Source organism: Ischnura elegans, chromosome 8 (assembly GCF_921293095.1).
Source record: "Ischnura elegans chromosome 8, ioIscEleg1.1, whole genome shotgun sequence".
Taxonomy (NCBI): domain Eukaryota; kingdom Metazoa; phylum Arthropoda; class Insecta; order Odonata; family Coenagrionidae; genus Ischnura; species Ischnura elegans.
The window spans coordinates 63,781,286-63,804,818 of record NC_060253.1 but is presented as its reverse complement, the minus strand read 5'-3'; the positions used below and the strand labels follow the sequence as shown (position 1 = coordinate 63,804,818).

The following is a 23,533-nucleotide window of genomic DNA, read 5'->3' as shown; positions in this document are numbered from 1 at the left end:
TCTACCTTTGAATATTCATGGAGTTATACTTGCGATTTTCGTTTTTTTTATCGACGTTCCAGTATCCCCTCACATTTCCAAAGCGTTTAAAAAATATTGTGTTCAATTACATTTGGGGTTACGTGATAGTATTCCTTTCCTTTGAGCAAACATAATAATTCGAGGATAATTTGAATAAATTTCGCCAGATTTAGTCATCATTGAGAAATTTTCAGCTGTAAAATGCTTGGCACCGCTATATCGGATACACGTGCATGATTTCGGTTGCTTAGTACCCATAAGTGACTTATCTAGAGCAACTTATCTCTGTGAATTGTCATAGAGAAGGAATATCATTCCGTAAGGGAGTTCTTGAGATAGATGAGGAAAATTTTTATTTTTAATGCTCATCGTTATTGGGAAAAAACCTCTCGGAAAATATTATTTATATTTATTTTATTTTATTTATATATTTTACTCTAACATCTCTCTAACATAAACGATTTCGGCCATATTTTGTAGCGTTTCAGTTTTTATTTATATCTTTGATGATGCTGTAATGCATTCAGAAAACATGGTAATTTCTTTTTATCATACGAGAATCCAAATTCCTCGATTTATTTAGTTAAAGATGTCAATAATGTCGAAGGTTAAAATCACTGATTTATTTATTAAAGTTATAGTTTACAAATTCACAGCATGAATTTCGGAATCATAATATTGTTAGTTTCAACATTAGATTTTATTTTGGTTAATATATCATACAATTTAATACAGATATTAAATTTTTAACTCGGTGTCTCTTTTCATCAAGGAAAAGTGAAGAAAACTAAAAATTCATTTAGGTATTTTCAGCACAATTTAATTCATGAATAAGTAGCTTTTTGCTTCATAATGTTTGGGATAAATAAAGAAAATGGAGGAGTCATGAAGATTGACGACTCATTATAATTCTTATTTTGCGATGTGAGAGGCAGAAAGCTCAAAAATATGTCCAACTTGTAGCCTCAGGTGTCGATGCCCGATAGATGAATCCAAAATGCCGGCCGTCATGAATTTATAATGGATATCTGTCATTCAATAAAAAATATTTTTTATTTGGAGAATTTTCCAGTGTGTTCTGTCCCTTTAATGGACAGTTCATTTGTCAATAACGCTTATGGCTCAAATTTGGATCCATGAATTGGTGGGTAATCACCTCTCTCCAAAATCGTAATAGCTCAAGAAATCGATTTTTTCGACATATTTTATTTAATCGATTATCTACGGTTATTGGACAAAAGCATTCAGATTTAAAATGTATAAAGTCACTAAATGTTGGGTTGATTGATTCATTGATACCTTTTTGACTGTCATGTTGGCATTTAAAATAGCTAGCTTTTACTAAAGGGGTTTGCAGATGCTATAAATATTATGAAGTTCATTTCATATATTGAAATCTCGATTACAATTCGTCTATGCGTAGATTTATATTTCCCATCTCTTCTGATTTACATTTTTTACTGAATATTCCTTGGGTTTTCTACAACTAAGGAAAGTAAATTTCCTTTATTTTACTTTGAGAAAACGTTAATGCTGTTATTTTTTTAGAGTTTACGAGCAGTTTACACTTCTAGAAATCTTTTTTTTAATCAATTCACGCTGAAGGTGTACGTTTTCAACTACTTATCCCGTGTGAGATTAAAAGCTCTCAGAGTTTATTGAATCCAAGTTTTATTTTCGATCCAAAAGGTTTAGCTTGGATTTCAATCCATATGAATCGGATGTATTGGAATGGATTAAGAGATTCAGGCAGAGCCAGTAATAATAATCTGCTATTCACCACCGCTTTGCTTTAAAATTACCGGAAATGCCTGTGGCCGGCGATATAAGACTTTCCATGAAATGTTTGGTCTTTAATTACCGTGATTTATGTAACACTTCTTTCGGTATTTCTGCAATTGATGATCGATCGCGATCATATGATAAATCATGTATTTATAATTTTTTGGTTGATTAGGGAATCAAGTACTTCACTTCTTCATAATTATCAGTAAGCTATGTTTTTCTGCTCACATTACTCATTATTACCAGTTGCGGGACTTTTTTCAACGTTGAAATAAGTAGAGATGTCAATTAAGATACCCATTTATAACAATACGACATACATTCTGGAATGCAATTCCCGGAGAGAGAGAGAGTAATCAATCATAGTTTGGTGAAATAGATCGTAACAAATATTCTTAATAGGGACGGCAATTATATTAATTTACGGGATGATTTAAATATTTACTATATAATCTACATTATTTCCAAAAATAAATGGTAAAGTAAATAGGGCGAAGCGTAAGCTCCAACAGTCTAGGCTGTGGATTCATAAACGCGGTTGTGGCTGATTTTTTTATACCTACGTTGGTTTCAGTTCGAAGGTAGGTACGAATTTCCTAAATATATCAAATGGCACAAATTTCATGGGCTGGAATTCATCAAGCATTCTGCGGAGAACGTTAACTTCCTGGAATGGCATTGGTAAATAATTTTCTGATCAGCGTTAGCGACCCAATTGGAAGAAATGGAAGGCTAAAATAAATCACTAGACATCCTAAAAATTCTTTCCCTCGTGGGAACCTTGATCGGCTAGTGAATAAATGGCACTTGGTCGTGCACATTGTCGTTATGATCGATTCTGAGCACGGAATGTAGCATGGTCTATCCCGTGCTTTGAAGTATTACAAAACGAAAACAGGGTAGTTTCCTTCATCAAGGAAAACGAAAGGCATTGATTGCGATTCGTTACCCACCATTAGTGTATTCATATTATACAAATTATTTGGTTTTAGAAATCCCAGTTTAGACTAATTTTATTGGTCAATTTTAACCTCATTTGATAAAGGCCAGATTGGCGGCCTTGCGATGCTACCTCACGTGACGTCAAAGGGACCCAGAAGCTATAAAAGTAGTCAGGAGTTTTACATCGTCTGAGATTACCAATGCATGCATGTGGCACAGAGCTCGGGGATACATCTCTTAATAATCACCTATTAAATTTGCCTAAGGTCAGAAAGTTTACCTTCGTTTGATAGGGTATTAATAATCCTTATTTAAGCCAAGCGCTACATGCTAGCAGGGTACTCTGCTACCTGCTAGCAGCCTGCGTCGTATCGGCGCTCATAGCCTCGCTCCAAGGTGGCCACACAGCGGCGGCTGGAACTAGAATGACATCACACGGGCTTTGACCAGCATTCATGATAAGCCGTCGCGTTTTTGCGCGCTTGAAAATTTTCGCTTTTCAATAAATCGCGGAAAAGAAATATCGTAATTTAAAAATCTAAAAGCGTGAAATACGTACTCCAGGAGTAATAATATTTCGATTTAGGCAATAAAAAATAAGAAACTACCCTATTGAATACTCTTCGTCCACCAAATCTGAAGGAATACTGGAAAATCTGGATTTCTACCTAGTGGGCGGTGTAGAACGTAAATTCTTCATCTCTTGGCACCTAAAATGTGTTAAAACGGTCAGAAGGGTTTCACCACGGTTGAATGAATGAACGTTCCTTAGTACATAGGTAATGCCCGAGAAAGTATGAACGGGCATTAAGAACCAATGAAATGAATGACTTAAAACAACCTTTGTAATTTTCACAGAAATTTTTGTGAATTTTTCTGTGAAACAATATCTGTGAAAATTACAAAGGTTGTTTTTATTCGTTCATTATGAATTTTCACAAAGTCAAATCCAAATCAATCGATTTCAACTCATGAAATGCCTATTTCCCTCTATTTTACTACATGAAGAGGCCATATCCATCTTCCCTCCTTTTAGGAATAACCCATGCCGAGGCGGGATTCGATTCCACCTTCACCAGAACGTTAGAACTCTCTGTCCAATCACCTTTTTACACCTTCCCGCAGTTCCCTCACTTCTGGGGGTTTGGGTTGGTTATGTGGCTGAAGTGTTGACCTCTCACAATGTGGGTTCGGGTTCAAATCCCGTCGGTGGCAGAGATTTTTCAGAGACTTTTTCAGACAGAGATTTTTCACACTAACTTAAAGCGTTGTAGGGGCTCTTCAAGTACAGCATGCCATACGTCGTATGGGAGTTTAATATGTGGTCCTCTTGGTAAATAGAGGGTCTCCGAAGCCTGGATTTTATCCATCCTACCCTCCATTACGGCGAAAATGACCTTAGCTGTCGGTCGTCTCCTCCAAATATAATCGTTGTTTCTTTCGGTAAGGTCCATTGCACTAGTTTGTGCCATTAATCCCCAACGTGCGTTTTAAATCACAATAATCCCGCTAAAGAGGTGGTATGTGTATATACTCGCCAATCAATAATAATAAATGTTAAAATAGTTCTTGGAGTGTAGGTCAACGTATGTTATGCAAAAAAGTTTTAGCCAACGTTTCTGTTTATTTTAAACTATCATCAGGGCTTAACTTTGTACATATTTAAACGATTTTACATATTTTTACAACTTTGTACATACTTTTTTGTAAAAATATGTAAAATCGTTTAAATATTTGTCGTATATATAAATCGTATAAATGTAAACGATTTTACATATTTTTACAACTTTGTACATACTTTTTTGTAAAAATATGTAAAATCGTTTAAATATGTACAAAGTTAAGCCCTGATGATAGTTTAAAATAAACAGAAACGTTGACTAAAAATTTTTTGCATAACATACGTTGACCTACACTCCAAGAACTATTTTAACATGAATTAAACGAGGTCAAGATAAGGAAAAAACAATAAGAACTGAACAATAATAGGAAGTTGCGGATTGTCGTCGGCGTCTCTCTTCATTCACCAACCTCCAACTTCGCTCGCCCTCTCCCCCATATTTCTACACTCGCACGTAATAAAGAGGACGACTCACTCCCAATCAAATGGTCACATTTTTATTTGCTCGTGACGCATTACTCGTTTGAAAGGTCGAATCATCTTAAGGTAGTCAGTGTATACAGCTAGGGGACTCCATAGTGGAGGCCCAATTCCATTCCATAGAAGGCTGATTTCTGTTGCTGCTTCGATCGCATTTTAATCGGCTTGCAAAGTCGTCCGCTTCGCGGGGATGAATGCAATGCAGCTTTTTTACATTAATTCAATGCAATTTTTTACATTATTTTTGCAGTATAATATTTGCCATTGCTATTAATACTATTGAAAATGATGAATATGATATATCACAACAACATGTGTATACATTTCTGTTAATACCCCTAATTATGCCTTTTCCCCCTTGAAACTCGGATCAATTTGTCCGTCAGCGACACGAGTGGCGACTTTTGTAAACTCATTTAAATGCGCTGTGTGTGACAACATATTTTGAGGCCGACATGACGATCCTCTTATGCAATATTCGTGGTATATAGGATAGGGCCTTATCGACTTTCACTTCCATCTCAAACAAAAAAATATTGCGTGGAAGACTATACTGAAGTAAAATTTCTGACTCGAGATTCAGGCGACATTCAACTATGCTCGATGCAATTTTATGCAATCTTAAAATCAAGTGATGATATTATCATTTAAAAATGGACTGGTCGAGCTTTGGGGATGCATCATTTTAATTATACTATATCACATCCATTTTCGCTATTCTTAAAGTTGGCAGTTCGATATATCAAGAAGACGCAATACTCGATTCATCACATCGCTCGATCGGTCATATTATGTCTTAACTTTCCAACGCATTACTTGCTAGATACCTAGGCTGTCAATTCTAATTTTCAGTGCCTGATACTCTGGTTAAGAGTTTTCCTTTTCGAGACGCGAGTATAAGTTCCTCTGCTAAGAAAATTTCAATATTATAGTATTAATGCTCAACGTGCCCACATTTTGTCATTATCATTATTTTTATTTTATTGAATTTTTTTACTCTACTGCACTGTGGTATTTATATTCTACTTGTAACCTGAGTTTGTGTACTCAGAATAGCATCACAATGAGACCCTGTTCTTTGGCTATGGCTTTCAAATTCAACTTGCTGAAAATGTATCATGACCAGCCAAATTTTACCTCCCGTCAGTTATCGAAGCACAATCACGAGAAAATTTCCGATTTTCCTGAAAATAAAACTCTTTTTTTTTAGTAACCTCCTTAAAATCAATTCCGTTATAATCTCTTTTTCTGACGTAAATTTCAAAAACCCAATTTTTTTTTCATACTGGACTTTTTCTCTCTCCGGGATTCATTATACGATTCACTTTAACTGTCAAACAAATTTTCGCAAGTCATCTGAGAGCTTCCTTGCTTAAAACTTATCCTATCAACACTTCCTGAGCGTTTACCATAAAAATTTCAAATTTCTAATGCAATACGGTGAGCGTGAGGAAATGACAGTTCCGTAAAACCTGAAAGATGGCCAGCGGAACATTATTACATCGTTAAAATGAAACGGGGAATGAATATCGGGGAACGATATATGCAGTATGAACCCATCTTGGTGTATTCCAAATCTAGTTTAATTTTTTTCGGTGTGAATGAAGTGAAATATGATAAGATTATTTTTCCCGGTGAATTATATCGATAAATACTTCTAGGGATCCTCACTGTTTGAGGGGTTTCACTTACTCCGGCGTTTTAGAAACCATGCATTAAAATAATTTTCCATGTACGTTTACTTTGATACGTTTGGAACGTCTTAAAATAGTATTTCTTATTCAAACCGATTCAAACTGGCCGCGGTAGACATTGCAATATAATGCTATCAGTAATATGTGCGTTTTTAGTGGAACAAAGAACTACCTTATTTCTTTTTCTAAAAGGCTACGTAGTTATGCTACACATTTCAAATAAATTTGATGATAAAAATCATACAAAATAATTTGAAGTGATGATAGGTTCTTACTGCATATTCATATTTTTGTGATTGAGTTACGGAAAAAGGTTACATTCAAAAGTGTAGCCACGGAATCTTGTTATTTATTAGACCAAATGCAAAAGGAAAATATGCATCAAAAATTGAAGCACAGCACGTATAAAGCCAAATATTTTGTGAAACAAACTCATCGATAAAAATTTTCGACATCGATGGGAAGCGAGCAAAAAAATATTATAAGCGTACCAAACAAGACTAAGATAATGTACCGCAATTTCACGATTCAAGGGGCAGTAAAAAATTTGTCTTGGAACATATAGCCAGAGGCACAAAACCGAAGCCAAGAATCTTGTTTCCTGTAGTAGATAAGAAACGTAAAATCATCACCGCAAAATGAGGAAAATGTCATCTCTGTATCAATGTGCAATTTCGAAGGATTCTCTCTAAAAATGTACTGAATATGGCAGTATTATTTTGCCTTTCTCTCAGATGGAAAGAAAGTTTATTTGAAGTTACTATGCGCTGAGTTGAAATGAACCTGTTGAAGTTTTGCCAAAGAAAAACTCCATTTTTATTTTGAATAGACAGCCAGAATCAAGCTACTACATAAATTATGATGCAGATACAATTTTGGGATCTTACTACCATAGCTATCCAGCTGTGAGTGATTACCACTTCACTCGTGCTAAAAGTGTTTTAATTAGGTATAAATGATTCTACTGAACATTTACCTGGCTGTCAAGTCCTCATTAAAAGTACGATTTTCAAAAAACCTGGCTTAATGTACCAAACCATGCTTCATTCCAAGAAAAATCTTCGATATTTTTGTTGTCATCCCCTTTTAACGCTCTGGTTCATTTTCCATGTTGTGTCTACTCGGAAATCTACCCCGAAATTTGAAATAGACCAACGTTATGCTGAGCTCCTCATTCCTGGAATCACGTCAGAGAATACAGAAATCTCCTCTTGATTAAAGACGCCAGGCTTTTCGCCTTCGTGGGATTTAAGCATATCTAGTCAATCCCCGCAGTAATCAAATTCCGCTTCTAAAATTTTCGTTAAGGTGATTGCTTTCTTAGAAGCTGCTATCGTTAATCGATATTCCCCTTTCCATAAAAAATATGATATCAGTGTCATTGTACAAAATTTTAGTTTATGTGTACATTCTTAGTTACGCAATTAAGGAACTGTCGGCTAGGAATGTCTGGAAAATATTGTCCGGATTAGTTCGTTAAAAGCTGTCATATTATTATTATCATGGTATTATAATAGTTGAGAATGATGGGTATTCAGTAATTTGCTTTGAAGTTACAAAATATCGGCGTTTAAAAGCTCGATCAACGTGGAATAATTTTGCTCGTAAAAATTATGATAATTTTTTTATACCGATGTTTCCATGTCTCGTGCTTTGTAACTTAGTGACTGCCAATTTTGGAAGCCTGAAGAAATAGGTCCAAAAAGTAAGTTTATATATAAAAAATCCAAATATTTATTGTTTGCATTCCAAAAAATATTTTTGCTGATTATTATGTTCTATAATTACTCCTCGCTGGTGCAAAAGGTAGCTTTTGCCACGCTTTCTCGGAGCGGTTTTAATGGGGGAACGAAATCCAAAACGAGGTCCGAGGGGAAACTTGTTATTGTCCCGGACATGCATTTTGATTTTTTTATGAGATTCTTGGAGAAAATGATAAAAAGCAAAATTGATATTTTCACAGCTTTTTTTATTCGCTTTTGTTTACGATGAAGACGGGAGCGATTAACTGGGGACCCGAGGGAATATAGGTTTTCAGTCTTGTAGACTCCATTCCGAAAATAGAAGGCTGTGCCGCGATGCTCATCTAAGAGGGCCTGCGGCGCGAAATAGAATGGTGTTCTCTTAAAGGGACTTCAACAGGTTTTTTTGTTAACTACATGAAATTCTAACCCTACTACTAGCCAGCTATTTAGTAAATTTTTTGTTTGATAGCTCTTATAAAAAAACTTTTTTAGCCTTTTTTAAATGTCGCTCTTTATTTTATTAGGTTACCCCATAAGAGTTCCCTGCTTTATATACAGGGTGTCCCATTTATCTTGACCACCCGAAATAACTTTACTATGTTTTCATTTGTTCACTGTCAACGTCAGCAAGTGGAGTAGTTCCAATACCCTCGTACCTGCACTGAGTGCTAGAGAGTCAGTCATTTTTCATAACACCGTGTTTATGTTAATGGTCCACTGTGCTATATTTTTGAATAACTCTTTAGGAGAGGAAATGAATATCCGAATAAAGAAATATAGGGTGCCATTTAAAAAAGACATACCGCTGTTCGTATCTTTGCAAATAATAAAGCTACATGGAAGGCTACAATCATGCTGATTAATGTCTCCCTGACAGCTAATGAACATTTGCTTGACACATTTTTGAATTTGCATCTGGACAAAAAGTTATTTTGGGTGGTCAAGATAAATGGGACACCCTGTATATGAAGACCATTTTTTTAAACCTCCGATGGGTCATGAACAGAAGACGAAGCGAGTGATTAAAAATTATTTCATAGGTAAACATTGATCACACTTTTGGTGTCCTTTCGACATAATGGCCTCGTCGATTGAGGAATTGATCGTGCCTGTGGACAAGTTTTACTATACCTACCTTCTTCACAGGATGTAGCCGCCTATGAATTTTATCTTTTCCCTGAAGCTCATCGCCCGTTTGAAAACGCTTCCCTCCTAGCCACATCTTCATTTCAGCGTAAAGATGGAAGTCCCCCGGCACTAGGTCGGTATTGCACGACGGGTGATCGAAAATGTCCCATTGAAATTGCTTAAGGAGCAGTTGGGCTGCATCAGCTCCGAGGTGACGGGCGTTGCCATGGATCAGAACACTTCCAGAAGTCAGCAAGTCTCTTCTTTTGTTTTGAATGGAAATGGACGAAATATTTCCCACCGTTTCACACTCTAGCTACTGTGCATTGAAGAAAAATTCACTTTTATCGGCATAAAGGTCATTTTGCTTCGTCAGACATTTCAATGCTGAAGCCATTTGGCGAGTTTTCTGGCTGTCTCTCCTCAGTGCACACTTGGCGGGAGAATCAATTGAGGTAGTGTAGTTAGTGAGATTGCAGCTAGCCGGAAACTAACAACTTGCGGTAAGAAATGGCTAGAGCGTTTGGTGCGGAGGACGCGCAATTGCCCTACGCACGCAGTACCCGCCTGTCGCTTACATGGTGTTTTTGATGAGCAATCGGGGGTTGAAAAAAAAACCGCCCTCGTAATATACCTGAAAGACTGATTCTATAAAATATCTTTTTTTTAAAGAGACTCCAAAGAAATATGGAAGAACCAAGAGCATACAAATAAGATTATTTTAATTTTCTCGGCTCTTATGGAGTAGTAACTCGCTCATAGTTCATTTTTCAATTTTTTTCATGATTCTTTGGCAACCTTCTAGTTACTAAAGATCTTATTGATTTCATCACAGGGATGGGGAATAATGCCATGAGCATTGCCATAATCGCCAATTTATTTCTTTGAATAAGAAAGAGAGCCACAAGTGAAATAAGTTTTAAATGGGGATGAGATTGTATACAGTGATACGAAGCAAGTGAAATTCAGTTTGTAAACCCCAATGAAGTTCAGGCTAAGGTTTAGCATGACGAAGAAACTTAATTGACGTAATGATCTTACAAACAACTTAGAAATTTATCTCCTCTATTCCGCCCTGCATCTACCCCGCCGAGAGATTGAGTATTAGATATGCAAGTTTGTATGAGCTACTTAGTTTGCGGTAAGCTGAGGACCTTAATATCTTTCGATTGCATTATAATGCTGAGAACCATCGAATCTATGCCATAAAAAAGGTGTAGTCCTTATTTTCTTCTTCCCACGTACATACATAGTGAAAGATTGATGAATTATCAGGCTACGACAAGTAAATACTGAATGTGGTTTGTGGCTTGGCTCTATTGTGAAGATATTTTACTTTTTATGATGTGATTATGGCAGTAGGGGGAAGCCGCTTTCTTGGGACAGTACTTCTAGAACAGAACCCAAAAGAGGAATAAAATAAAATAATCTATTGTCTTTTGGGAGAAAAAGTCGTTTATAAGGGCCACCCATCAGATGTATTTGTCCATTTCTCTGGCGAAGATGGGCAATATTTTTAATACTCGAACCCATTTGTCCAGTGCCCCTCTCCATTGAAGTAATCCTGAACATGCATCCTCTTTTGCCGCCTCTCTTACATACTCATATGTTTTACCTTAGCCATAGCCATGTTCCCATGCTGAGAGATATATGTGTGAGTTTCAATCTCATCTGAGAATAGCAGATAAATATTTATATTTTTAGCATTTTAAAAATAATAATTTGTTCAATAGATAAATGCACAATAATTGTTTTCTAGAAGTAGTATTTTTTTATTCATGTCAGCGCTCATGAATGCATATTTATGGAATTCTACGAAATATTGGTGCAGCTGCTGGGACAAAGTGTCCGATACCAATGTGTCCCAAATAAACGGAATATACCTCACCAAGATTTCGTGCACCACTTACCATCGGCTGCGCAATTGGCATCATTTCTGTGGCACGGACCAGAGCAACGAAGTTTTCCACGCACGAGCATCTAAAACTGCGCGGTTTTGTTAAGATAATATCCTTATCCGGCCGCACTTTTTCTAGTGTTCTGAATGTTTGAGCGTAGGATAGGCGAGCGTTGTTATCCTAGGAAAGCATCGTTCCTAGTTCCCCGTCGCTGGGTATTCTCCTGCTACGGCCGCAGATTAGACCGTCTCGGCTCGCAAACACGGCATGGATCCCTGGCATTGTCGTCACGTTTTATTCTGGCTCCCCATTCCCAGAAACTCTTAGCCATCGCGCGAGTGTTCACTTGGCTGGTTGGAACTGATCGAAAATTTAAGTGGGTATCTCATCCTGACTCGAATAGATATGAAACTCTCTGTAGTGTTTTTCCCTTACCTCTTCTTTCTATTATATATTTGCGTAAAAGCTTTCAGGCTCTTAATTTTTAGATTTTCTGGAGATAAATATGGGAGGAACTGGTTCTCGGTACGGTGTTCGGGAAAGGCGATTGACAGATACGGACATTTTTATCGATAATTCCGGGAAGGAGACATATTCCATTGGGAAATAATATATTTTGAATATTTGAAACCATAATTCGAAATGAATAACTCACAAAGAGCGAAACAGGTTATGATGCAATATATTTTCAAGAAGATTCTTCGAAAAAATAAGTGAATTTCATTTTCATCAAAATCGTAAAAATATATTTTATGGATTGTGGTATATTGACTGGCGAGAGGAAAAATCGGGATTGCCATTTTTCTGGAATTTGGATTTGAAAATCAAAGTTTTTATGGAGGGTGTTATTAATGAAATTATAGAGAGACCTGGCGTTGGCGTTATTTGTAGAGAGGCGGAAAATAGAGTGGATCTTTACCACAATGTTTTTTTATAAGCCGGAAATAGTCGAATCTGCAGGCACGGCAAATTCCAAGAAAAAAATCGTTAATTTTATAAAAGGTATTCGTTGAAAAAGATAGCGTGGTAAATTGATGGGTTAAGGAAAATTTAGCATTCTCACCAAAGGATCTGCGATCAAATCGCATGTTAGGGCATTGGAACCCGCAAATAAAAATATTGACGCGCGAATTAGACTGAGGCATGGATCTAGCCGCTCTAACCTGTATCTGCGACGCACGTCATTAGCTTAGTACGGTCTGAGATGTGTCTTCCTATTTTTATCCTCACCAATGTTCGGATTGAATTCCTGTGTGAGTGAACGTCAGGAAATTATACCTTTATACGATATGTGTCAACGAGGACATGGCTTTATGTCTCATCGGACGAACGGGGTTTTGAACTCTTCGGTTATCTACATTCTCTTTAATTTTTCCTCCGAGAACCAGCGCCTGGGTTTGAACCAGTTTCCTTTGGTTGGGAAGCTGACGCTTAAGTCACCACATCAACCTGGCTCCTATTGGGAAATATCCCACGCACATTTTTCATTGCAAACCTAATGTTTCGAAAATATTCCAGATTTTTCTATTTTGAGCCGAAGTGTAGATAACTGGAATATTTTTGGAACATCAAAACTATCTTAATAAAAGAACGCGGGAAAGAAACAGAAAGACAAGTTCCTTCCTCTTTAATTCCTAGAAACCGAATTGTTGCCTTGAGTAAAGCAAGCATGAAGTGTTGAAATTGATTTGAAATAATGTGTTTATCCCATGTATATATATGGAAAATTTTGGAATAGGCCATTAGGAATAATAATCGCATATCATCTTTTAACGTGTTTCACATGCAGCCCGAAGTGTTCCTTGATATACTTAAAATGCTCTCAGAATATGAAATTCGGCGTGCTTCGGTATTATATTATATGTATGGTATTTTACCATACATATGTCCTTATAGTTTCAGAAATGAACTTTTTTTTGCGTATACACTGGTTTTCGACCACCTTTTTTGGGCCAGTGTAATAATTGTACGACGAACACCTAATGCATATCGAAATTAGAACTATAACACTTTTATTTCGGGTTATAAAATTATCTGGCGAATATTAAGCAAAATTCAGAGCTGCGGTCGGAATCACTAAATGTTTTTATGACATTGACTTGATACTATGGTGCATTTCTGTGACAGTTTGTATGAATAATAATTTTACTCTCACCTTATCAATAGCGTAGTCTTAAAATCTTAGGATTAGGCTTAGGAGATATGATCTCTGTGATGTTGTAGTAATGATAATGCCGTAGTTTAATCATTACCTTGATTTAAAGCTTTTGTATGATAGGGTCCTTGAAATAAGTTGCGAAAGCATTTTTCGAGAGCATTTAATTAGCTTGATGCAGAAAAACGTCCTCCTGCACGGAAACTATGCATTCCTATCTTGAGTCGTATTCAAAAGGGTTGTTTTGTGAATTCAAGAGGAAATATCCGCGTTTGTTTGAATAAATGCAAATGGAACTCATCCTATACTTCTGTTACCGCTGACGCACATATCCTCGTGTTTGCCGCGTATATTTCCTGTGACCGCCTTAAAGGTCTACGTTACATTCAGGTTCGCTTTTTCCTCCTTTCCGTGGTCACAATTTTCAAATTCTGTAATTTTTTAAAATGGATATAATTAAAACTCTTCCCCATTCTTTGACTGAGGATCCATTGAATCCAAAATCTCCATCCTTCCGGTACTACCGCGCCTGGTTGTTTCTTGGTGACAACAGTTTCGCTAGCACTGCTGCCAGCATCTTCGACCTGAAGACGCTGGCAGCAGTGCTAGCGAAAATTTTGTCATCAGGAAACAACCAACCGCGGTAGCATCGGAAGGATGGAGATTTTGGAACCTCGACATCTACACAGTCACATTCATTAAATCATTCTATTTGGTAAAATTGGTGTACAAGCAAGGTTAATTCCGTCTAGTTAGCCTCCATTTCTTTCATGCCCTCCATTTTATGCTCTATAGCACGAAAAAATATCCAAAATGTGCTTTAATTCTCACCTCGCTTCACCTTCTTCGTTTGGTAAGTGATTGGTTTGACTATTTATCTTTGATTCGCATTTGGTACTTCTGAGTTTGAGATGCGCCTAGAATATTCGACAGATTTGGCCACTAAGGGTATTTAACCTTACTCGAAATTTCTTCTAGATATGTCCAGAATTGGGCATTTATTGTGCGCCCGTCCAGATAATGAGCATAGTTTTTACCCTTCTGCTCTTAAATTTAAAAAAATAAAAAATATTTAATTTAATTTAAATCTGTTAAGGGAATCCAAAGTTTCAAATGAAATTAGTAACCTGCCCTACTCACAAGAAATTTTACATCCGCCAGTAATTTCTTACCTAATTCTTTTCCACTGTCCAAAACCACTTTGGAAGCCATCACCTATTTTCATTCAATAAACGCTTTAAATAAATTCATTTTATTGCCTTGCAGTTCTCTTATTGATTACTATGGTATTCGAAAAGGGAAAGTATAATTAATTGTCTTACAGGAATTTAACCACTTCAAATATAACGTTTTGAGATTGTCTAACGCCCAAAATGGTTGAACATCTGATTTCCACACCCGGCTGATCTCACTGAATATAGTGATGAAATAGCTAACGATGAAAATTCATTTTACTTTTTTAATAAGCTATTATCCAATTCCCTATTCCACTAAAAAGTAGGTGTTACTGTGGAAAGATCTGGCATATGATACTTTTTTGTCTTTTCCCTTTATCTATTTATTTTATCAGCAAAATTATTTTTGTACTCACTTTTTAGAGCCAAAAATATAGTATTACATCCATCCTATGGAAAACTATTCGAATGGCTGTAACACCATTTTATTAGAGTATTAATGAGCATGTGACAATGTCGGCTTTGGTTATCACTGCAACAGTTGTAGAGGGAAGAGAAGTCACTAATCAGCATTAGGCAATTAAAAAAATACCCTTTGGCCATCGTGATGAAGCCGACGTTGCACTTGCAAATTATAGCCGCTTTTGAGCGAGCGTATAGAAGGTATATATCGTACCGTTGCATCACGCTTAAAGAGTACAGAAAACTACGAACGCACTTGCTAAAAAACGAATAAAGCTTTCAGGGGAGAAGATAAATACGTCCGTCCATAACCCTGTCATACATTTTTAAATGCAACATATGAGTCAAATAGTTAAATAGCAGAAGATTTCATGAAAAAAGGAAGAAATATTTAAGAGTACATTTGGAATGAACAAAGTTTGTTCGCAGCCATAAGTTGAGGATAATGTAAGTAAATATTAATGAAATATTTTTGATAGACTAAAGAAAATTGCTTCTTTTCTTGCGCAAATTTTTCCCTTAAAATTTCTTGGCTGAAATAAATAACTTACATTATTAAGTAGCGAGCAATTTTTCTAAGCGTAGGAAATATTTTATACAATTTAGCGATTGAATTAGCTATTGCCTGAATATACATATCCTTGCAAAATAAGATATCAACATTTTACGTGAAATGTTTAGAGTACCTTCATGATATGGATGCGGTGTGTCCCACGAGAAATCATTCATATAAATTCATATGAATCAGCCACGGCTAATAGATGGCAGCGAATCTCCTTGTAAAACTTGATATTTAAAGCTAACGTGAAATATTTAGGACATTATATGGTGCGAATGTGATGCTGTTAATTAGCCAATGTCGCCACCTTGACTGACTATTGAAGTAAAAAAAGTTGATTCCTTAAAAGGCGTCAAAAACCAGTGTAAAGTTCGTCAAACTCATCTCACGTTTCCATTTTACTTTGAACATGCGTAATAAACGAGAAAAATTGATTGCAAACCTAAAGACAGATGCATTTCCTATGTTAGGCATTCAAAATGCGAGGACAAACAATAATAATAAATTCCCTTGATCGAGGTTTACGTTAAAGATAATCCGCAATTGTTCCCTTGAATGATGAATTCAAATATCTCCAATGAAATTTCGCAGCAACATATAAAAGAGCAATTATTCTTATAAAAATTTACTTCCTCAATGTGAAAATGAGTGAGTTAATGTCCAATAACTTAGGAAAATATCTTGTGATTTTAACGTGATGCATTTCTAATCATGCTATAACTACGATTTAAGTTACTCCAAACGATTCCTAAGGCATTGGTTACAACGGAGAAATAACCGCCGATTTTTACGCCCGATATTTCCATTTTTAATTCTATGCTACTGAAGTTAAAACTCAAGACAGTAAGGAAAAATCTGAATTATAAATGTTTGGTTGAAAAATAACAATTCACGAACAATTTTTCAATGGTTTCTCGGCTGAAATAAAAACGCCATTGTAGTTATTTTTCTTAATATAGGCATACGCACGAATTGTGATCCGTCACAGCTGCAAGTTGTTAACAGTTGCTGTTTAAATAATTGAAAGATATTGCTGTAATGATATGAATGAGTTGATATATGTACCTTAATGGAAAATAGGGATATTGATTTCATCCCCTAAATTCTGAAAAAATGCATTATTTCTCAGCGTATCGTCCTCTAAAAGTATTCGCTTCATTTTGACATCGAGTGAGAAAGTTTTCGGCACCCTCATGTTTCATCGATCTCTCTCATCGCCTTGTTCCTGTCAATACATACCCTCTTAAAATATGATTTCACTTAGTGACGTGAGCAAAATTTTGTATAATATTTCATGTATACTTATCGTATTAGAAATGAACTAATATTAACTCATTGATCTACGATGAAGAAAAATTAGCCGACTATTAAAATACGTTATTAACCAGAGGTCACCAAATGTTTTTGCTCGTCTAACTTACTTTCTTGGTTCATGAAAAAAAATTGGTTGCGTGCCTAAACTACCTCTTTATAAGATATATACATATCAATGTAATTTCCGCAGTTCCTGGGTACCTTTAAGTGTCCGAAGCAAGGTTCATTTTGACAGAGTACCTAAACAGTTTCCGATTATCTTATCATTAGATTAATTAAATTAGGTGGATGCATTGGTGCCGTAACCAGTTTCTATTTGTTAAAACGTTTCCTCATAAAATAAGATTTCGTGAATTGGTGTGAAGAAACTGAACTAATATTGGCTACTTAATTGACGATTGAAGACGTTTTGGCGACTTAAGACATTTTTACCTGGAAAAACAGACTTTGAGCCACTTATCTGCGGCTGCCACCATATCGAAGATTAGCATGGAGAAATCAGAATGGATTTGTGGTATGAATACGTCGTAAATAAAGAACTACGATTTTACACTGATCACTGGGTTCTACCTGTACTATTGGTTACTTACTTTGAGGTATAAGGCCACTAAAAAATAAAATCGACGGTGAAAACGTGGACTTGACGTTTCTCATCCAAGACTGTCACTCTTTTTAGTATTGGCGTGGAAAAATGAAAATGGATTTAGTGCATAATTAAGTCACCCAAAATTAACTAATAATGGTTCCCTAATCGACGACCGAAGACTCCTGAAAGGACGTTTTCGACTGGGAAAATGGGGGTTTATCGTCGCTCCACCAAAGCCGGAACTTCCATCGTACTCACCGTTGAGATTCCAGCCGCCGACGGACAAACTACCGCTGACACTCCCCGCTCTACCGACACCTTCTATCGCAGGCCCCTCCTCGGGAAGATCCGCGCAAACTTTTTCCCCGCCTACCGGAGCTGAGGGCAGCGGGAGCCGGATGCCTCCTCACGCGGTGGGGATGCTGAAGAGGATGGGAAGTCCCTTGACCGCTGCGGCGTCTCCGGAGATTCTGGACCAGAAGGATGGCCGGTTACTTTTGAGGGCTTGCGGGTTATTTAATGATAGATATTCGGAAGTTATTAAGAGTATTTTTTTCTAATGTTCCGCTGGTGTGGTTGGTCTTCGTGCAGGATAGCAGCGCACGCAAGTGTAGGGTGGGTGCGGTCGGACCGTCGCTGGTGTTGGAGTGAGATTCGGTGCCGTGTAAGTCGGCCCTTTTGTACTCGCGGCTCCCTTCCCCTCCCTCCGCGGTCCTTCTCCCTCCACTGCCCCCCCTACTCCTCCCTCCCCTCCCTCCCCTCTCTGGTGAGAACTTTAGCCCTCTCCTTCACCCTTCACCTTCTCTCCCTCCCTTGTCCTTCCCTCCTGTTGCGCCCTATACTACCTCCGGCCCCCCTGCCGTCTCCCACGCCCTCCTCAAGGGGTCGTCCGCCAGGGTGTGCCGTGGTGGTGGCCTATGGGGGAAGGAGGGTGCGTGTTTTGTGGAAGGGGTTTTTTTATGGGGTGGAGGGTGCCTTGATTTTCACCCCCCTCCCTCTCGGCGTACACCCCCGCCTTTCTCTTCTCCATCCCCTCTCAGCCTTTCTCTTCGTCCTCTCTTCCACTCGTGCCTTCTCTCTTTTCACCGATGTCTTCGTATTTTCAGATTTCCTCAGTCCCTAAGATATCCTTATTTTTATGTGCATTGCTAATGTGATGACTTCAGACGACCTTGCATTCTTCTATTTGGTGATATGGAGGAACAGAAATGGTGATATTCAGAAGGTATTTCGTATCGTGGAGCTGTGGAAAAATTTGTCATGGACTCTGAGGCCAAAATATTATGGATTTAAGTCCCTAGTTATCTTAACTGGATGTAAAAGTTCGTACTGATTTGTGGATAATCCCAGTATTGTTTTGTGGTAAATCTTCAGCTAACTTTCATCCGGTTCTTTCTTTTCCCCAGGCCCTGTCAACCTTATTCATGGTCTTCTCCATTCCCGTATTCTTCCGATCCTATTTTGTCCGACGACCTTTCTTCGTTGCCTAAGAAATCCTTTCTCCTAATACCTAGGAACGTGGTGCATGTAGGCTTCCTTTTATTAAAGACCTTGGGAAAAATTCTACGGACGTAATGGTGAGTATTTTAAGTCGCAAAGAGAGGAACTGTAACGTGTCCTTGATAATAGTTTCACATATTCCTTTCAGCAAGTATTTCACATCAAGCAAACGGAAAAATACTGGACATAGTCTATTGTGGAGGTCAGTCAGACGAGATCAGGTCAGTCAGGTCAGATAGACGAGTTGAGGTCAAAATATTGTGAAGTAATCAATCCCGCAAGGATCTGCTAGCTAATATTTTAATAGATACCTCCACTTCAGTCTTCCGGTATATCTTGAGCCATGATATCATTCACTCCCATCTCTTCTTCTTTTTTTCTGAGCCTTATCTTCTTCTTTCCCCATGTTTTATGCCTCCCTTCCCTCCCTTCCCGTTTTCTTGCGATTTCCTCGAATTGTTAGTTTATTTAGATCACCGGCTAAACTAACAATTCGAGGAAATCGCAAGAAAACGGGAAGGGAGGGAAGGGAGGCATAAAACATGGGGAAAGAAGAAGATAAGGCTCAGAAAAAAAGAAGAAGAGATGGGAGTGAATGATATCAACTCACGGAGTACATATTTCACGCTTTAAGATTTTTAAATGGCGATGTCTATTTTTCGCGATTAAATGAAAATTGAAAACTTTTCAAGCGAGCAAAAACGCGACGGCTAAGTATGAATGCTGGGAAAAGCCCGTGTGACGTCTGGCTGCTGCTGTTTGAGGCCACCTGTGTGCGAGGCTATGAACGCCGCTACGATGCAGGCTGCCTGACGCCGAGCATGGCGGTAGCGTAGAGGCTAGCAGGCAGCGCTTGTCTTAAATAAGGATTATTAATACCCTATCAAACGAAGGTAAACTTTCCGACCTTAGGCAAATTTAATAGGTGATTATTAGGATATGTTTCCCTGAGCTCTGTGCCACATACATGCATTGGTAATCTCAGATGATGTAAAACTCCTGACTACTTTCATAGCATCTGGGTCCCTTTGGCGTCACGTGAAGTAGCATCGCAAGGCCGCCAATCTGGCCTTTTTCAAATGAGGTTTAAAATTTACCAATAACATTTGTCTAAGCTGGGATTTCTAAAATCAAATAATTTGTATATTATGAATACACCAATGTTGGGTAACGAATCGCAATCAATGCCTTTCGTTTTCTTTGATGAAGTAAACTACCCTGTTGCATCGATCTTGCATCTGCAAATGAAAATATCATAATTGACCTATTTTTGTCGTAAAAGACTCGTATTATACCGTAAAATTCGGGTTTTTACCTCGAGTTAGCTCCAGAAGAGAAGGAGTGATGCAAAGCCATCAATTTCAACTAAAAGGTGTCACTCCTTAGGTATGATATTAAATATAGAAACACTGAAATAGCAGGTACAAAAATATTCCATCTTTTATAATTCCCCCTTTTCAAAGCTAAGAAGTGGGCGTAATTCCGACAAACTTTTTCACACCGTCTCAAAACAGCTCCGTTTTAAGGTCTCTCAGGAGTTCTCAATATCGGATGTCTTGTCTTTTATCTTTTTTGTGCAGTTTTTTTCTTACTCAGCCTCATATTTCTGTTTTTATTTACCCTAGGCCAATATTTTCCGAGCATATGCGGTGGTGACGCAAACGTATTGGCTTTGATCCTTAAAGGATGTGTTCTCACTCCTTAAAAAAGCTGAGGTTGAGTTCAACTTGTGGTCGCGATCCCTGTCATTCAGAGGACCGACCCGAGGATATTCTTCCACGAGGCGTCGTAACTCAATATGACCCTGAACAGTGACATAGCTCCATCGTTTTTTTCTAATTCACAGTTGTTCAAACTCGTCATATTTCACTCACCCATTCATTCAACCTTGAGTTTGGTTAGGATTCGTTGGTTAGTTAGTTAGCATTGAAAATCAATTAATGAAATTTGGCAAAACTAATGAATCGACTAGAATAATATATTGATGCTTTACTCATAATATATGTGAAGTTATGACCGTAAAATATTATAAAATATTTTTATTATGTGCACATTTTTTCACGTTTTTATTCTGAAATGCAATATAAATAGTATCCGTATTGCCGTCAGTAATGCAAAATTATCTCATTTAGACATTTCCTAATTATTTATATGACTCTTTAATGAATCTATAGTTTAATTTGCAGATTAAAGTATCGTAATTAACTCTCTTTTCGACGTAAGATGAAAAATTAAAATTTCCTCATTTATCTGGCAATAATGTATTTCGAAGCAAGATTTGAAGATTAATAGCGTAGTGAAGTAAAATCTGATGCTTTCCCGGCGAATATATTCAATAAAGGCTAATTATTGGAAGGCTTATTGGAAGCCCGAATAGCCCTTTTTGAATTAATAGCGAAGTGTTTATAATTGCATTCCATCTTTGAATAAGTTTCATAAGTTATGATGTAGGCAAAAATGAAATTAAGATTACTTTAGTTTGATCTGGAAGATATCCATCGATTGTTTTTTCATCTTGACTCAAAAAGTTTGAGGAAAGAAATTTTGTATTCACTCGATCTTTCAATTACAGTATCAAAACCTTATATTCAAAGAATCATGTAGCTCAGCTAGGGAACACATTTTGTGTTGGCATAATCTCAAATCTCCTGCCTCGACACAATTGCCTTTCTCTGGCCCCGTAAGCGGTGCATTGAGCGGCTATCTCGCGGGCCCCCTATTATAAGTACACACGATGATGCGGCTCTTCTCTATAATTTCTTGTTTCTATTCTGCCAGGTAGCATCGCATGTTTCGGGTCTCCTGCCTTTTGTATCCCTATGCTGTTGCTCACATCCTACGCAGATCTCTTGAGGTCTCTTTTGTGATCGAAGCGCTAAGATAGGTGGATTAAAAGATACAGTGTCCGGCGTGATACGGTGGAAATCTTTGATATTCAGCTTATTAAAACCACTTGTCTGTTTCCACACACTTTTATTTACACCGACCATGGTTTCGGCTACTTTATAATGGCAAAAGTTGCCGAAACCATGGACAATGTAAATAAAAGTGTATGGAAACAGACAAGTGGTTTTAATAAGCAGAATGGGTGGATTAATTTTTTCACACATTTTTACGACTTCAGTGGCTTACAATTATTGGTTAGTATTGTTATTTGTTATTGTGGTTAGTGATATTAGTGTAACAATTTTTAGTCATTTTACATTATCCTCTGATGATATCTCTTTATTCGCCACGAATACCGAGCTGGTTTGTAAATGCAATCCAATTTTGAGGAAGGTTTATTATTTATAATGCATGCAATAGATGAAATTAAAATCACTTTAGTGTGATCTCGAAGGGCTCCATCGATTATTTCATCTTGATTTTAAAAAATTGAGGAAAGAAATTTAATGTTGCATCCACCATTTCCAAGCATGATCGGTGAATGCTGAGCTGGATGCTCGTGTAGTTTAAAGGCTGACATACCGTTTTTTCTTGAATGTATTTGAAGGGGAGGAGTATCTTAAGACCATATTTAAAAACTTTGTTATCACATATAGAAGTAGAAATTGGCGCTAATTATCTGTATGTTTCAATTTTTGACTAGCGTACAAGTACCATCAAGTAATTGTTTATAAAATTTATAGGTTGGAGTTGAAAATATAAATTGCACTTTCACGTCAGAGATAGGCTCTTACGGATGGCATGGACATATGGCATCATTATTTCAGGATCTCTAATATGTTGGTTCATTTTAACTTATATGTTCGATTATTACTTCTTTAGATTAGATTAGGACATTAAGTGTATGCCAAGATGGCCGGGAACACATCATCTCATGTCAAAAGCCACACATGTGCAAGATATCCTATGGCAAAGAGAGTGGCAAAACGTTATTTTTTTCGTTTTCTCTTAAGTTCACTAGCTGCATATGCAAGTATCGAATTTATCCGCATAATTATGGTAAAACACTTATTTAGGTGGTTACCTTTCTTTTATTCTTTATTAAAATTAAAAAGAAGAACTTTGTGCTATCACATTGCATCACATCTAACGCTGAAACCGTGGTCGTAAATTTGTGAATAAATATGAATGTGAAAGCACAAAGTTATTCTTTTTAATTTTAATAATGAATCGCTTTCACCAAGTTACGCCTCGAACAATCAATTTTATTCTTTAGATATTTCCAGCCAATCAATCAAGACCATACCTCCCGTGTGAAGGTATATTGGTATTTACAATACAAGTAGCGTTTCATTGCAGTGAAGTTTTCTCGGGTTTCACACCGGGTCAGGTCCTCCATTTCTCCTTCCAAAGGATTTGGATTCCTGAATCCCTGAAGACGATGGGCGAGTTGCTCATCGAAACGTTGGAAGGAGAAATGGAGGACCTGACCCGGTGTGAAACCCGAGAAAACTTCAGTGCAATTGTTCGCCGGGAAAAAAAACCAAAAATTATATTAGCGTTTCAATGTTATTTCCAAACA

General features: G+C 37.2%; 1 protein-coding gene across 1 annotated transcript in view; it reads right to left on the bottom strand.

Annotated features, from left to right (window-relative positions):
- The window catches only part of LOC124163846 (allatotropins-like), a 185,093-nt gene extending 166,882 nt beyond the window's left edge, over positions 1–18,211 (bottom strand). Inside the window, exon 1 of the mRNA XM_046540949.1 lies at positions 17,824–18,211. The gene's annotated coding sequence lies outside the window, so the exon portion shown is untranslated. The remainder of the gene's footprint in view (positions 1–17,823) is intronic.
- Between the last annotated feature and the right edge of the window lie 5,322 nt (positions 18,212–23,533).